The sequence below is a fragment of the Coregonus clupeaformis genome, chromosome 7 (genome assembly GCF_020615455.1).
Source record: "Coregonus clupeaformis isolate EN_2021a chromosome 7, ASM2061545v1, whole genome shotgun sequence".
Classification (NCBI taxonomy): Eukaryota; Metazoa; Chordata; class Actinopteri; order Salmoniformes; family Salmonidae; genus Coregonus; species Coregonus clupeaformis.
In genome coordinates, this window is record NC_059198.1 from 19,634,412 (window position 1) to 19,651,798 (window position 17,387).

The 17,387-nt window shown below is 43.9% G+C and overlaps 1 protein-coding gene across 3 annotated transcripts in view; it reads right to left on the reverse strand.

Annotated features, from left to right (window-relative positions):
* The window catches only part of dlgap1b (discs, large (Drosophila) homolog-associated protein 1b), a 287,295-nt gene that overhangs the window by 159,879 nt on the left and 110,029 nt on the right, over positions 1-17,387 (reverse strand). The window lies entirely within an intron of this gene.

Genomic DNA, 17,387 nt, shown 5'->3' on the forward strand with positions numbered 1-17,387 from the left:
ATTCTTCCGAAAGTGGGACACACTGAAATTCCCCAAATTCATTTGAGCCTTTTAAGTTTAGGATGATGACCAACAAGAAATTAGGCACTGGATTATTTAATTATTTAATCGTTTTCAATTTAACACGTCTAACGATTCCTTCAGCAGTGGGACTAATGTGTGGTCGCAGTGTGTGAATCAGGCACGTAGAGAAGTGCTGAGAGGTTCATAAGGAAACAGTCTGCCCTTGGGAGTTAGCTAGCGTCGTTAGCTAGCATTGTGTGCATCCCCATCACATTAGCATGTTTATATAGCACATGGTGGTATCATTCATCATCCTAGGCCATGACCTAGATGTGTGAAAATCTGCTAACATCACTAACACCATAAGCCAACTACTACTGCTGAATCCCATTATCACTATTGCTTTAGTACGATAGTTTTAATGGAATAGGCAGTACTAGCTGATGTTGCTGATAATTAATTAATGATAATTCATATGTGGCTTAGTCTCTTTATGTTTATTATAAATATTGTGGATGAATACATGAAATGTCTTGTAGAATCACAAGAGGAACTGTGTTTTATATATTCCCCCAAAATGCACACAATCCAGTAAGCAGGTTTGTTTTTATATGCCCCTAAAGACTATTGTTACTATTGTTACTAAGAAGTGGTTGGAATTTGATCTGTGCAGTTAGACTATGCTTATATACACAGTACAGTAACTTGCCCCTGTCTGCCGGTGTTAGCGTCAAAGTGGGGCAAATGTAGAACCTGAAGCTAGCTACGAGTTCCTGATCCCTGCATGTGCTCTACTGTGTGTGGTGCTAAGGTGTTGACATGGCCTCAACATAATATATATGTCCCAAATGGCACCCTATTCCCTGTGTAGTGCACTACTTTTGACCACGGCCTATAGGACTCTGGTCAAAAGTAGTGCACTATATAGGGAATAGGGTGCCATTTGAGACACACACAATGTGCAGCAGCTAAATGTGTCCTCCTGAAATATGGAACTAAAGCCCCCCATAAAAACCACTACAAACTGCTCTATACATAAAACTTATTTAGGAAATCAAGCTTTAGCCTATATGTTGTCACCATGGCTTTACGGCGGATTTCTGGTTGGGTCAATCTCTTATATTGTGGCCTACTTAGATTTATATTACATAAAGCAATAAACTGTGGTTTAGTCACGCTAATGCTGGGAAACAATCATAAAGGACAGGAAATGGAATAAAAAGACACGACAAACAAAGAAAAAACAAAAGCAATCCACATTGCAAGAAAAAGGCCTATGTGAGCCTTCTGGGAATCAGCACTCACCCTAATAGTCCACGGCCACCAGGCCACCAACTGGCTGAAGCCCTTTGATGGGATTGCCTCTATACTCCACGGCTAAGACTAATGGTTGGCTATCTGCTTAACCTCTGACGCTCTTAGGGCAAGGTGGGGTCACATGCCGGCCAGTGTGTGTGTGTGTGTGTGTGTGTGGAACCAGAGGATGAACCAGACTATGGCTACGTACCAAATGGCACCCTATTCCCTATATACGGTCCTGATTAAAAGTAGTGCAGTATATAGGGAATAGGGTGCCATTTGGGATGCAGATATTGCTTATTTGTCCTCTTCTCTGTCTAGTCCATTTTCTGCTATGGGAGGTCCTGTCATATTAGAGACAGACGTTTGATGGCTGGGGGAGTATCGAATGAGCAAGAGGAGAGAAGAGTCTCTCTAAACCAGCTGTCAGCTCACATGAGTCTGGTGGATGCAGATTGGACACGGCACACATACACACACACACTGTGAAGCATTACTACGACTCTCCACCACACACTGTTGAGATTTGGATACCAACCCAACATGCTGTTAGTGAGCAGGTGTCAGGTCCGACCAGATCAGGTGAGCACTGAGTACTGACGGTTAGCAGCTCACTCCCAGCTGACCTCAGATCAGAACAGGGCCCTGTCAAAAGTAGTGCACTATATAGGGAATAGGGTGCCATTTGGGATGCAGACAAAGTGCCACAGAGGACCAGGAAGTCACTCAGAGTCCAAAAGTCCCAACACACTGGCATCAGCAGGGCTTAAGTTATGTCATCAAAAATGGACTCAATTATGTATCATGTCAAGTCAGGCTTCCTCTTCTGTCTGTCTCGTCTACGTCTGGGGCATGAAGCCATGCTAAACTGACAGAAATTCCAAGCGGCTTTTCCTCAGCAAAAATTGAGCAGCACCATTCTGTCAGCTCAACTGTGAGCATTGGTCAACATGTTATGTCACGATGGCAGGTGACAGGGAGGCTGCATCCATAATGTAGAACACCACATTAAATATAGAGCTGGAGGAAGGGGAGGAGGAGGAAGTGCTGACAGCTTGGGGTGAGGGGTTTGAGCAGACCACGGGACAAGGCTCAGAAGATCTGAATGTATGTATGTCTGTACAGTATGTATGTGCATGTGTGCGTACATACGTCAAGCATACATGCGTGTGTGTGCATGTGTGCATGTCTTTCTGTCTAGATGTGTACCTACTACCTATGTCAATGTGAGTGTTCCTTAAGGATGAGCGCATACATGTGATTCACCCCAGTCTGTAGTCTATACATAGCTGAGTCCCAAATGGCACCCTATTCCCTACATAGTACATTACTTTTGACCAAAGCCCTATTGGCCCTGGACTAAAGTAGTGCACTACACTCTTAGAAAAAGGGTTCCAAAAGGGTTCTTCGGCTGTCCCCATATGATAACCCTTTTTGGTTACAGGTATAACCTGGTTATTGGGTCTACCTGGAACCAAAAGGGTCCTACCAGCAACCAAAAAGGGTTTTCAAAGGGTTCTCCTATGGGGACAGCCGAAGAACCCTTTAAGGTTCTAGATACCACCTTTTTTTCTGAATGTATATAGGGAATAGGGTGCCATTTGGAACGCAACCCATATGTAGTTCTCCCCCTCTTAGGTCCATGGTTTAGCCAGGCCTGTTCTTAAAGATGCTCTGATGTGACATCAGTCCCACTGTACTTTCCCATGCATACTGACCCCCCAGGGCAGAGCGCTCACTCATTACTCTGCTGCAATACAGAGGGAGAAAGAGAGAGAGGGGGGAAAGAGATATAGAGGATGGGAGGGAGGAGAGAGGGAGAGAGAGGGAGGGAGAGAGAACGTGAAATTGTGCTGCTACTGTGACCGAAGGAGAATGAAATTGAGTTAGGGTGGAGCAAGAGAGGCGACAATTTCAAAGGGTTGCAGAGTTGACATATTTTCATGCAAATACTCCTGCAATGGGTGAGATAACCAGAGGCAGGAAGAGGAAATAGGCCCTATTTGTATAAAACCACAACAAAACTAGCCCGAGATAAGCTTAGCTCCTGCAGTATACCTGAGGCTCTTGCTGTGTGTCATTGAACAGAGCATTATAAGATATTCACACACTGAAAACTGCTACCGACAAAGTTTCGTGGGGTCAACACACAATGCATTTCAGTGAGATTACATTCTGAGCGCCACTCTAAATTACAATGAATCATTCAGAATGTCCAGTCCCCTACTCTCAGAGCTGAAGAGGATTCCGATGTTCATCTCCAGTCCAACTGGAGGACTGTTTCTCATCCAAGCCCTCCAAACCTCTTACGTGTGAACTGCATTAGAAAATAAAATGAAAAGCAAGAGAGATTGAAGTACAACAAAAATAGTAGGGGGTGACCTTTGAGGTGCCGGGGCCCCTGAAGTACTTTGCCACAGAAATGATCCAGGGTAAAACACAGACAGACAGGGCCCAAAAGTAGGGCTCTGCTCAAAATTAATGCACTATTTAGAGAATACAGTGGGGGGAAAAAGTATTTAGTCAGCCACCAATTGTGCAAGTTCTCCCACTTAAAAAGATGAGAGAGGCCTGTAATTTTCATCATAGGTACACGTCAACTATGACAGACAAAATGAGATTTTTTTTCTCCAGAAAATCACATTGTAGGATTTTTAATGAATTTATTTGCAAATTATAGTGGAAAATAAGTATTTGGTCAATAACAAAAGTTTCTCAATACTTTGTTATATACACTTTGTTGGCAATGACACAGGTCAAACGTTTTCTGTAAGTCTTCACAAGGTTTTCACACACTGTTGCTGGTATTTTGGCCCATTCCTCCATGCAGATCTCCTCTAGAGCAGTGATGTTTTGGGGCTGTCGCTGGGCAACACGGACTTTCAACTCCCTCCAAAGATTTTCTATGGGGTTGAGATCTGGAGACTGGCTAGGCCACTCCAGGACCTTGAAATGCTTCTTACGAAGCCACTCCTTCGTTGCCCGGGCGGTGTGTTTGGGATCATTGTCATGCTGAAAGACCCAGCCACGTTTCATCTTCAATGCCCTTGCTGATGGAAGGAGGTTTTCACTCAAAATCTCACGATACATGGCCCCATTCATTCGTTCATTTACACGGATCAGTCGTCCTGGTCCCTTTGCAGAAAAACAGCCCCAAAGCATGATGTTTCCACCCCCATGCTTCACAGTAGGTATGGTGTTCTTTGGATGCAACTCAGCATTCTTTGTCCTCCAAACACGACGAGTTGAGTTTTTACCAAAAAGTTATATTTTGGTTTCATCTGACCATATGACATTCTCCCAATCCTCTTCTGGATCATCCAAATGCACTCTAGCAAACTTCAGACGGGCCTGGACATGTACTGGCTTAAGCAGGGGGACATGTCTGGCACTGCAGGATTTGAGTCCCTGGCGGCGTAGTGTGTTACTGATGGTAGGCTTTGTTACTTTGGTCCCAGCTCTCTGCAGGTCATTCACTAGGTCCCCCCGTGTGGTTCTGGGATTTTTGCTCACCGTTCTTGTGATCATTTTGACCCCACGGGGTGAGATCTTGCGTGGAGCCCCAGATCGAGGGAGATTATCAGTGGTCTTGTATGTCTTCCATTTCCTAATATTTGCTCCCACAGTTGATTTCTTCAAACCAAGCTGCTTACCTATTGCAGATTCAGTCTTCCCAGCCTGGTGCAGGTCTACAATTTTGTTTCTGGTGTCCTTTGACAGCTCTTTGGTCTTGGCCATAGTGGAGTTTGGAGTGTGACTGTTTGAGGTTGTGGACAGGTGTCTTTTATACTGATAACAAGTTCAAACAGGTGCCATTAATACAGGTAACGAGTGGAGGACAGAGGAGCCTCTTAAAGAAGTTGTTACAGGTCTGTGAGAGCCAGGAATCTTGCTTGTTTGTAGGTGACCAAATACTTATTTTCCACCATAATTAGCAAATAAATTCATTAAAAATCCTACAATGTGATTTTCTGGAGAGAAAAAAATCTAAATTTGTCTGTCATAGTTGACGTGTACCTATGATGAAAATTACAGGCCTCTCTCATCTTTTTAAGTGGGAGAACTTGCACAATTGGTGGCTGACTAAATACTTTTTCCCCCACTGTATGCTGCCATTTGGCAGGGAGACTGTATCCATTCAAAAACCAACTAGCCCACATCATGCCAGAGAAAATGTGAATGGGAGGAAGCATAGGTACAAATGACGCCCCTACTGCAGATGTGAACTATCATGCTTTTGGTGGCGAATCACAGAATAGAGAGAGTGAGTGTATTTGTGTATCAGTATTGTACTGTTACACATTTAATGCACTGCTGGAGCTAGAAACAAGCATTTCGCTGCACCTGCTTTCACATCTGCTAATCTGTGTACACAACAAATAAACTTTGATTTGATTTGAGAGAAAGACATAATATACATGTTTTGATGTAAACATATGTTTCCCATGCCAATAAAGCCCTTTGAATTTAATTTAACTGAAAGAGTTGAAACAGGAATGAAGCGTAGAGGGTTAATAGTAATCTGCTGTTACAGGCTTCATCGGAAACCGAATGAGGTGTGAAATGTGCCGGTTATTCAGCAACTCAAATGAGTTTTTAATTTGATAATTTATACAGGTACACACAGATAGCAGCGCGGCTAACCTGTGCAGAATCAACCTAATATTATTTAATAAATGAGGTAAATTAGAATTATAAACTAGTAGGTACCATGTTTAGGATGCGAGACGCAAACCTAAAAGTCAAACCTAAACTTTATTACATTAAGTTAGCAAATTCGGTAATTATTTTGGTTAATGAACAGAGATGCTTTAAGCCAAAACGGCTTTCATAGTTTTATTTAAAAAAACCTTACTTAGACCTCATTAATACTTTTATCATAAAAAAACCAATTAATTCCAACCCATTGCATTATGCATAGAGTTTCTAAAGGTTTGCATATCAAATAAATATGAATTATCATGCAACCCTTAAAATGGCCAATTACAGCTGGGTGTACACGCATATTTAAATGTAACTGTGAGCACTCAAACGGTGGCCTGTGTCTCAAATGGCACACTATTCCCTGTATAGGGTCTTGGTCTAACTTAGTGCATTATATAGGGAATAGGGTGCCAATTAGGAGAAATCCTATGCTGAATGTTTCTGGTGTAAAATCTGTATATTACACATTTGTGGAAACCATTTGTAGCTTTCTCAACAGCTATGATATGTTGCATAACATTTGTTCCACTACAGTGGCTTGCGAAAGTATTCACCCCCTATTTTGTTGCCTTACAACATGGAATTAAAATAGATTTTTGGGGGGTTTGTATTATTTGATTTACACAACATGCCTACCACTTTGAAGATGCAAAAATTGTTTTATTGTGAAACAAACAAGAAATAAGACAAAAATAGAAAACTTGAGCGTGCATAACTGTTCACCCCCCCAAAGTCAATACTTTGTAGAACCACATTTTACAGCAATTACAGCTGCAAGTCTCTTGGGGTATGTCTCTATAATCTTGGCACATCTAGCCACTGGGATTTTTGCCCATTCTTCAAGGCAAAACTGCTCCAGCTCCTTTAAGTTGGATGGGTTCCGCTGGCGTACAGCAATCTTTAAGTCATACCACAGATTCTCAATTGGATTGAGGTTTGGGCTTTGACTAGGCCATTCCAAGACATTTAAATGTTTCCCCTTAAACCACTCGAGTGTTGCTTTAGCATAATGCTTATGGTCATTGTCCTGCTGGTAGGTGAATCTCCGTCCCAGTCTCAAATCTCTGGAAGACTGAAACAGGTTTCTCTCAAGAATTTCCCTGTATTTCGCGCCATCTATCATTCCTTCAATTCTGACCAGTTTCCCAGTCCCTGCCGATGACAAACATCCCCACAGTATGATGCTGCCACCCTCATGGTTTTCTCGAGGTGATGAGAGGTGTTGGGTTTGCACCAGACATAGCGTTTTCCTTGATGGCCAAAAAGCTCAATTTGAGTCTCATCTGACCCAACCCTGATCTGTACTTCTCCACAACTTTGTCCCTGACCTGTTTGGAGAGCTCCTTGGTCTTCATGATGCCGCTTGCTTGGTGGTGCCCCTTGCTTAGTGGTGTTGCAGACCCTGGGGCCTTTCAAAACAGGTCTATATATACTGAGATCATGTGACAGATCATGTGACACTTAGATTGCACACAGGTGAACTTTATTTAACTAATTATGTGACTTCTGAAGGTAATTGGTTGCACCAGATCTTATTTAGGGGCTTCATTGCAGTGATTTCAATAGCTGTTGCTGACGTGTATCATGTTAAATCATTAGCGTACATAGACACACAAGCTTTGTTTAATGCTAGAGGAAGATCATTAGTAAAAATAGAGAACAGTAAAGGGCCAAGAGAGCTGCCTTGCAGAATACCACACTTTACATGTTTTGCATTAGAGAAGCTTCCATTAAAGAAAACCCTCTGTGTTCTATTGGATAGATAGCTCTCATCCTGTGATATGGCCAGAGGATGTAAAGCCATAACACAGAAGTTTTTCCAATAACAGATTATGGTCAACAATATTAAAGGCTGCGCTGAAGTCTAACAATACAGCTGCCACAATCTTCTTATTATCAATATATTTTAGCCAATCATCAGTCATTTGTGTCAGTTCATTACATGTTGAGTGCCCTTCTCTATAAGCATGCTGAAAGTATGTTGTTAATTTGTTCACAGATAAATAGCATTGTATCTGGTCAAACAATATTTATTTCCAAACTTTTGCTAAGAGCCGGCAGCAAGCTGATTGGTCGGCTGGTAGAACCAGTAAAGGGCACTTCACCATTCTTGGATAGCAGAATTACTTTAGCTTCCCTCCAGGTCTGAGGACAAACACTTTTTTCCAGGCTCAGATTAAAGATATGACAAACAGGAGTGGCAATATAGTCTGCTACCATCCTCAGTAGCTCTACATCTACAGATGTGGGATCTTAATTTGAGCCAGTTTGATACAGGAGGAAATAATCCTGCAGCAATGGGAAATGTGAATTATTAAGTGAATTATAATTAATGGACATTTTGTAGGGGTTGATACATTTTTCGTTAAGGCAAATCAAGTCTGACATTTTAAAGTAGAAAATACAAACTTTAGAGGCCTTTTTAAACCTTGAATACACTACTAGTTTGCATTTCCTGCTGTGCAGGAACATTCTCAGCAACAAAAGAGGATTAAATTAAGATCCTACATCTGTAAGTTGTCATTACCAGGTGGTTTCTCATTATTGATGGACAACAATAGTTTTTCCCTCTCCCACACTGACTTTACAGAATTCCGAATGACAATGCTTATCTTTCATTATTAGGTATTTTATGCATGAATATGATGGCTCACAGTTTATTGTTGGCATTTCAAGCCTGAGTTTGTCCACTTTGCCAGTGAAATAGTCAATAAAATAATTGCCAATATCAAAAGGTTTTGTGATGAATGAGCCTTCTGATTCAGTGAAAGTTGAATTAGTTTTCCTGCCCATATTTTCATTTAAAGTACTCCAAAGCTTTTATCTTATTTTCATAATACAGCTTCTTCTTTTGTTCAGTTTAGTCACATCATTTCTCAATTTACAGTAAGTTTGTCACGCCCTGGCTCTGGGGACACTGTTATGTTGAGCCAGGGTGTGTAATTCTATGTTTGTATTTCTATGTTGGCCTGAGTGACTCCCAATCAGAGGCAACGAGTGTCAGCTGGTTGTCTCTGATTGGGAGCCATATTTAACTGTCTGTCTTTCACTTTGTGTTTGTGGTTTCTTGTTCGTGTTGGTTTGTGTTTAAACCGTAGACGTCACGTTATCGTTTGTTGTTTTGTTACGTGTGATCATTAATTAAATAAATATGTTCACCTTCAACGCTGCGCCTTGGTCTCTCCCTGACGATCGTGACAGAAGAAACCACCAAGATGTGACCAAGCAGCGTGTCCAGGAGCCATCGCCAGGGAGATCCCTAACAGATCTCCTTCGCCTCCTCGACTGGGTCAAGCCGAGTGAGGAAGAGAAGGGCTTGACATTGTGGCAGAAGGGCGAACGGCTGGCGAGGGACATGGAGACCTTAGCCACGGGTAGGAGTGAAGCCCAGAAAATTTTTAGGGGGGGGCTAACGCCGTGGACGACGGGCCAGCAGGAGACCGCGGCAGAGCGGCCCAGCGGATTGGCAGAGGAGGCCGCCAGGTTACGGGGGCCACTGGTCGAAGAGGGGGTGGAAGATGTAGAGGCACGGCGAGAGGTACTGGCGTGTGTTGCCAGTCCGGTCCGGCCTGTTCCTGATCCCCACGTAGGGCCAGTGGTGTGTGTTCCCAGTACGGTCCGGCCTGTTCCTGCCACTCGCACCAAGTCTACGGTGCGCATCGCCAGCTCGGCCCGGCCCATTCCTGCTCTCCGCACCAAGTCTGTGGTGCGTTTCGTCAGCCCTGTCCGGCCCTTTCCTGCTCTCCGCACCAAGTCTGTGGTGCGCGTCGCCAGCCCAGTCCGGCCCGTTCCTGCTCTCCGCACCAAGTCTGTGGTGCGTGTCGCCAGCCCAGTCCGGCCCATTCCTGCTCCCCGCACCAAGTCTGTGGTGCGTATCGTCAGCCCTGTCCGGCCCGCTCCTGCTCCCCACACCAAGCCAGTGGTGTGCGTCGTCAGTCCAGTACGGCCCGTGCCTGTTCCCCACACCAAGCCAGTGGTGTGCGTCGTCGGTCCGGCACGGCCCGTGCCTGTTCCACTGGTGCCTGGTCCGGCACCGGTCAGATGCGTTACGCCGGAGCTAGAGCAATCCGCTCCATCAGTGTGCAGTCCAGCTCCGGCCAGCGGGGCCAGACCGGACCAGGGGTACTTTGGGGGTTGGAGAGGGAGTGGGGATCAGGCCCGGAGCCGGATCCGCCGCCAAGGCGGAGTGCCCACCCGGTCCCTCCCTGTGGTATTTAGTTGGCGCGGTCGGAGTCCGCGCCTTTAGGGGGGGGTACTGTCACGCCCTGGCTCTGGGGACACTGTTATGTTGAGCCAGGGTGTGTAATTCTATGTTTGTATTTCTATGTTGGCCTGAGTGACTCCCAATCAGAGGCAACGAGTGTCAGCTGGTTGTCTCTGATTGGGAGCCATATTTAACTGTCTGTCTTTCACTTTGTGTTTGTGGTTTCTTGTTCGTGTTGGTTTGTGTTTAAACCGTAGACGTCACGTTATCGTTTGTTGTTTTGTTACGTGTGATCATTAATTAAATAAATATGTTCACCTTCAACGCTGCGCCTTGGTCTCTCCCTGACGATCGTGACAAAGTTTGCCTATCAGATGTGCAGCCAGACTTATTAGCCACTCCTTTTGCTTAATGTCTCTCAACCATACAGTTTTTCAATTCCTCATCAATCCACAGAACCGTAACAGTTTGAACAGTCCGTTTCTTAATAGGTGCATGCTTATCAATAAGTGGAAGAAACAATTTAAAGCTGCAATATGTCAATTTATGGGCGACCCGACCAAATTCACATAGCAGTGGGAATTATAGATCTGTCATTCTCATTGAAAGCAAGTCTAAGAAGCGGTAGATCTGTTCTATGTGCACTATTTCTATTCTTCCTGTTCTTAAGTTTCGTTGCATCTTATACTTTCGGTTTTGTACATCAGCGTCAAACAGCTGAAAATACAATATTTTTGGTTATGGAAAATATATTTCACAACGGTTTAGATGGTACAATGATTCTCTACACTATAATTGTTTGTTTTGTCACATAAACTGAAATATTCCCTGCTATTTTGTTTCAATGATCATGTTGGAGGGGGAGGGTTACGTTTGTTTTTTTAAACACTCGGGGAGGGCCAGGTAAAAATATATTTTCCTCAGGGGGAGGGCCATCCATTTTCGTTTCAAAGAGGTCCAATTACCTCCAGGTATCCCTCAATATAAATAACGATCACTCCCTTAGGCGAACTATTAGAATTGTAGCAACCAGGAAATAGAGGGGCGATTTCTGCATAGTGCATCTTTAATAAATACATAAAGTGCAGCTTCTGGATGCTCCTCCTTTTTTTACATCTTCAACATAGGAATCTAAACGTTTTGTAGGCCCAGCCTTTGGAACTTTGGCTTTTCTGGATATAGCCACTATATTATGGTAACTACATCCAATGGGTGTGGATACAGCTTTATAACAAAGTTCTGCAGCATAGTAAAAGTTTGATCAATACACGTGGGTGATTTGTTCCTGTAGTGTTTGTAAACACCCTGGTAGGTTGATTAATAACCTGAACCAGATTACAGGCACTGGTTACAGTGAGAAGCTTCCTCTTGAGCGGAAGCTTTGGGCCCTGGACAAAAGCAGAACAGTAAATAGGGAATAGGATGCCATTTGGGACACAGACATAGTCTATAGGCCTATAGGACAGTTGTACACGCACAACTACACACCTTACTACTAGCTGCTTTTTCAGTATCAATGGCAAACAGCATGTCAGAAAAGCTGTTCTGAGACAAGCATGAGGGGTGATCCACCATATCTCCAGCACATGGTTACTGGTGTGTGTAATGTCCAGCTGGCTGTCCAGTCACTGACCTCAGTCTCTCCTCTCCTCTATTCTCTATGTCCTTCCCCAACCCCAGTCATCTGATCTGCTCTGTTCTGGGCTGCATCCCAAATGGCACCCTATTCGCTATATAGCACACTACTTCAAAAGTAGTGCACTAAATATGGAATAGGGTGCTATTTGGGATGTAGCCCTGCTGTGTTCTCGATTGCCAAGCAGCCAAGATTTGCACCATCAGATCAGGCATAATTACACTCCTATCCACTCCCTAATCTGTACCAACACACTCGGCAGCTGCCATTTGATGTCGCAGCGGCAGTGTTTTACACAGGACCACATCAAGATCTCCTCAGAAGCGTGTTAAATCAGATCCTGTGTGCGAGGATGACTATGTAAGGATACTTGTGTTATTGTGTTCCCCTCTCTCTCTCCCTCTCTCTCTTTTTCTCTCTCTCGCAAACTTGTTCTCTATTTCTCAAACTAGTTCCCTCTCTACCTCCATCCAAACCTCTGATACACTCTATTGGCTTACAGTCTGTTTTCCGGCACATTACAACTTCTCAAATGGCCCTTTAACTCAAGTCAGCATGATGATACTTTTTCAAATGGGAAAGCTGTAAAGGCTGTAAATCCAGGATCCAGGGGCCAGGCACGCACGCACACACACACACACACACACACACACACACACACACACACACACACACACACACACACACACACAGAGAGAGAGAGAGAGTTGTGTTAGAGCTGGAGTAGGGCAAGATGTATGGCTATGATTGACTTGCCACTGGGAGTTTATATCCACCACTCACAGTAATTACTGAGACTCCTAATGTGTTCAAGTTCTTAATGCAGCGGAACATATCACTTTTAAAGGAGCAATATGCAGAATTCGCTCCGCCATTTCCTGGTTGCTAAAATTCTAATAGTTTGCCTAATTTCAGTTAATGTGACAAAACAAGCAATTCGGAAAGTATTCAGACCCCTTCCCTTTTTCCACATTTTGTTACGTTACAGCCTTATTCTAAAATGGATGAAATTACATTTTTTCCTAATCAATCTACACACAATACCCCATAATGACAAAGTGAAAACAGGTTTTTAGAAATGTTTGCAAATCTATTAAAAATTAAAAACTGAAATACCTTATTTACATAAGCATACAGACCATTTGCTCTGAGACTCGAATTTGAGCTGAGGTGCATCATGTTTCCATTGATCATCCTTGAGAAGTTTCTACAACTTGATTGGAGTCCACCTGTGGTAAATTCAATTGATTGGACATGATTTGGAAAGGCACACACCTGTCTATATAATGTCCCACAGTTGACAGTGCATGTCAGAGCAAAAGCCAAGCCATGAGGTCGAAAGGAATTGTCCGTAGAGCTCCGAGACAGGATTGTGTCGAGGCACAGATCTGGGGAAGCGTACCAAAAAATGTCTGAGGCATTGAAGGTCCCGAAGAACACAGTGGCTCCTTCAATCTTAAATGGAACCACCAAGACTCTTCCTAGAGCTGGCCGCCCGGCCAAACTGAGCAATCGGGGGAGAAAGGCTTTGGTCAGGGAGGTGACCAAGAACCCGATGGTCACTCTGATAGTGCTCCACAGTTCCTCTGTGGAGATGGGAGAACATTCCAGAAGGACAACCATCTCTGCAGCACTCCACCAAATCAGGCCTTTATGGTAGAGTGGCCAGATGGAAGCCACTCCTCAGTAAAAGGCACAAGACAGCCCAATTGGAGTTTGCCAAAAGGCACCTAAAGTACTCTCAGACCATGAGAAACAAGATTCTCTGGTCTGATGAAACCAAGATTGAACTCTTTGGCCTGAATGCCAAGTGTCACATCTGGAGGAAACCTGGGACCATCCCTACGGTGAAGCATGGTGGTGGCAGCATCATGCCGTGGGGATGTTTTTCAGCGGCAAGGACTGGGAGACTAGTCAGGATCGAGGGAAAGATGAAAGGGGAGATGTACAGAGAGATCCTTGATGAAACCTGCTCCAGAGCGCTCAGGACCTCAGACTGTGGCGAAGGTTCACCTTCCAACAGGACAATGACCCTAAGCACACAGCCAAGATAACGCAGGAATGTCCTTGAGTGGCCCAGCCAGAGCCCAGACTTGAACCCGATCGAACATTACTTGGCTCTGTCATATCCTCACATGGTCTCTCCTATCATTGCTACGCAGACGACACACAATTAATTTTCTCCTTTCCCCCTTCTGATAACCAGGTGGCGAATCGCATCTCTGCATGTCTGGCAGACATATCAGTGTGGATGTCGGATCACCACCTCAAGCTGAACCTCGGCAAGATGGAGCTGCTCTTCCTCCCGGGGAAGGACTGCCCGCTCCATGATCTCGCCATCACGGTTGACAACTCCATTGTGTCCTCCTCCCAGAGTGCAAAGAACCTTGGTGTGACCCTGGACAATACCCTGTCGTTCTCCGCTAACATCAAAGCGGTGACCCGATCCTGCAGGTTCATGCTCTACAACATTTGCAGAGTACAACCCTACCTTACACAGAAAGCGGCACAGGTCCTAATCCAGGCACTTGTCATCTCCCGTCTGGATTACTGCAACTCGCTGTTGGCTGGGCTCCCTGCCTGTGCCATTAAACCCCTACAACTTATCCAGAACCCTGCAGCCCGTCTGGTGTTCAACCTTCCCAAGTTCTCTCATGTCACCCCGCTCCTCCGCACACTCCACTGGCTTCCAGTTGAGGCTCGCATCTACTACAAGACCATGGTGCTTGCCTACGGAGCTGTGAGGGGAACGGCACCTCCTTACCTTAAAGCTCTGATCAGACCCTACACCCAAACGAGGGCACTACATTCATCCACCTCTGGCCTGCTAGCTCCCCTACCTCTACGGAAGCACAGTTCCCGCTCAGCCCAGTCAAAGCTATTCGCTGCTCTGGCACCCCAATGGTGGAACAAGCTCCCCCACGACGCCAGGACAGCGGAGTGACTGACCACCTTCCGGAGACACTTGAAACCCTACCTCTTTAAGGAATACCTGGAATAGGATAAAGTAATCCTTCTTCCCCCACCCCCCATAAAAAAAAAAAAGGTGGTTGTCCCACTGGCTATCATAAGTTGAATGCACCAATTTGTAAGTCACTCTGGATAAGAGCGTCTGCTAAATGATGTAAATGTAAATGTAAAATAGCTGTCTAGTGGCGCTCCCCATCCAACCTGACAGAGCTTGAGAGGATCTGCAGAGAAGAATGGGAGAAACTCCCTGAATACAGGTGTGCCAAGCTTGTAGCGTCATACCCAAGAGGACTCGAGGCTGTAATCGCTGCCAAAGGTGCTTCAACAAGATACTGAGTAAAAGGTATGAATACTTATGTAAACGTGATATTTACGTTTTTTAGTTTTATACATTTGCAAAAAATTCTAAAACCTGTTTTTGCTTTGTCATTATGAGCTATTGTGTGTAGATTGACAATTTAATCAATTTTAGAATAAGGCTGTAACGTAACAAAATGTGGAAAAAGTCAAGGGGTCTGAATACTTTCCGAATGCACTGTATAGTGTAGAAAATCATTGTTTTGCTAGGACTGTCTGGGAGTGGGGATGGGAAAACTAAAAACTAGCTGTTATTGGCAGAGAGGTTTAGAACTCTCTTTGTTATTGTTCTATTATCCAATTTACCGCATGGTGATGTTGCCATTGAAAGCTGAAACTCCCACCCATTCAAACCTGCTGATTAGAAGGTCCTGTGTAGATTGTATTTTCAACCAGCAACTATCAGGAAATAACACTGATCAAATTTGTTCACACATTTACAGTGTTAGTTTCATCAGCTGTTGTACAATATGATACAAAACACAGGAAAAACTGAATTTTTACTCCACTGGGCCTTTAATAGTATTGACATTATAGATTCTCACAGTATGAGTCATAATACCTATAACACCTAGTGGTCAAACAGGGAAATGGTTCCAATCGGTTCCAAATGTTAGCTAAATGTAGTAATGACTAAATTGACTAAATTTCTTTAAATGGACAATTCTGTGAACTGTCTTGTGCAAGTTTTAAATTGACACAATACCTGATAGCAAAGGTGTCAGCTAGCGATGACGTGCAAGAGCTTGCAGGGATTTGTAGTTTTGCATGATGTCTACTTTGATGCAAATTAGCATTTTAGAATCTGAGAGTAAATAGAGCCGAATATATTGATAAAAGTCACCTTGTCCATGAGAGATTTACATGGTTATCAAAATATCATGCCAGGGTAAGTCTAGACGAAACACAGCCCTTATTTTAAGGGTTTCTAAAATCCCCTATGTGAAAATGAATGGTGGAAAAAAGATTGGAACCATTTCCCTGTTTGACTGCTAGGTTTTATGGGTATTATGACACCTCCACTGTGGGGCTCTATATTTGTACTTTAGCCAAATTCATTTGAATTGTATTCATATTATCATTTTCTGTTATTTGACCTATTCTTCATCTGTTCCAATTGTCACACATATTCCAACTTTGAACATCACTCAAATGAACGGACTCATGATCGGACTAAAGATTCTTCTGACAGTGCATCCAAACACTATTTGCACTATATCTAACATTTTACCAGAATCAACCAGCTACACAGTAGCTGGTTGATCCTCTCCTCCAGAGTCCTGTTGCTAGCCTAATGTTTAATCTGGCAGTGTCCCAAATGGCACCATATTCCCTTTATAGTGCACTACTTGGTCTGCACTACCCTGGTCAAAAGTCATGCACTATAAATGGAATATGGTGCCATTTGGGATGCAGCCAGAGGTATGTTCTGGTGGCATCTGTGTCCCTACTCTACTATACTCTACCTCTCTGAACACACTAAACTCTCCAGCTAGCTACCTAAAAGCTGTTTTAGGCCTCACAGCCAACCCCATAGGATTACAGCTTTATCATGCGTACCAATTCAGACACTCACATAGTGCTTGACGTGGACTGAAATAGATGCTCATTTTGGGTGTCTGTACAAATGTTATTTTGGTGCAAGTAGTTGTCATATTTTTAAGCCATTATTCTATAAAAGGTGCCAGTACTCAAGCGGTGGAACATTTGAGGTGAAGGTACTCTGTGTGTACTGACCCAATTCAAACACTGCATACAGTGCAGCCTCGGAAGTTCCACACACCAATGCTACACATTTAGCAACAACACACAGAATGAGCATTTTCTCTCTTCTCAATCTTCCGGAGCATAGCCAGAGTTGGTTTGAATATGGCTGGCAGAGAGTAAACAAGTTCAGCACTTTTAATCTCCTAACAAACACTTTTCCCTCTTTCTTTGGAGTATAAACTCTTATAATCTCAGTGCCAACATCTGGTGTGCCACCAAATATCATTAAATGTTCTGAACCGTGTAGAAAAAAGTCATGGCTACTGGAGAGCTGCTGAGGCGACAGACACAAAGAGCACATAGCTGATTCAGCCCTAATCTTACTCTTTCCCCCAGTTTCTCTCCCTCTCTCTCTCTTTCATCCCTCTCTCCATCTCTATCTCTGCTTCCCACTCCATGTCTGACTTCTATCCTTCATTATCCTCCCCCTCTCCTTCTCTCTTCCTC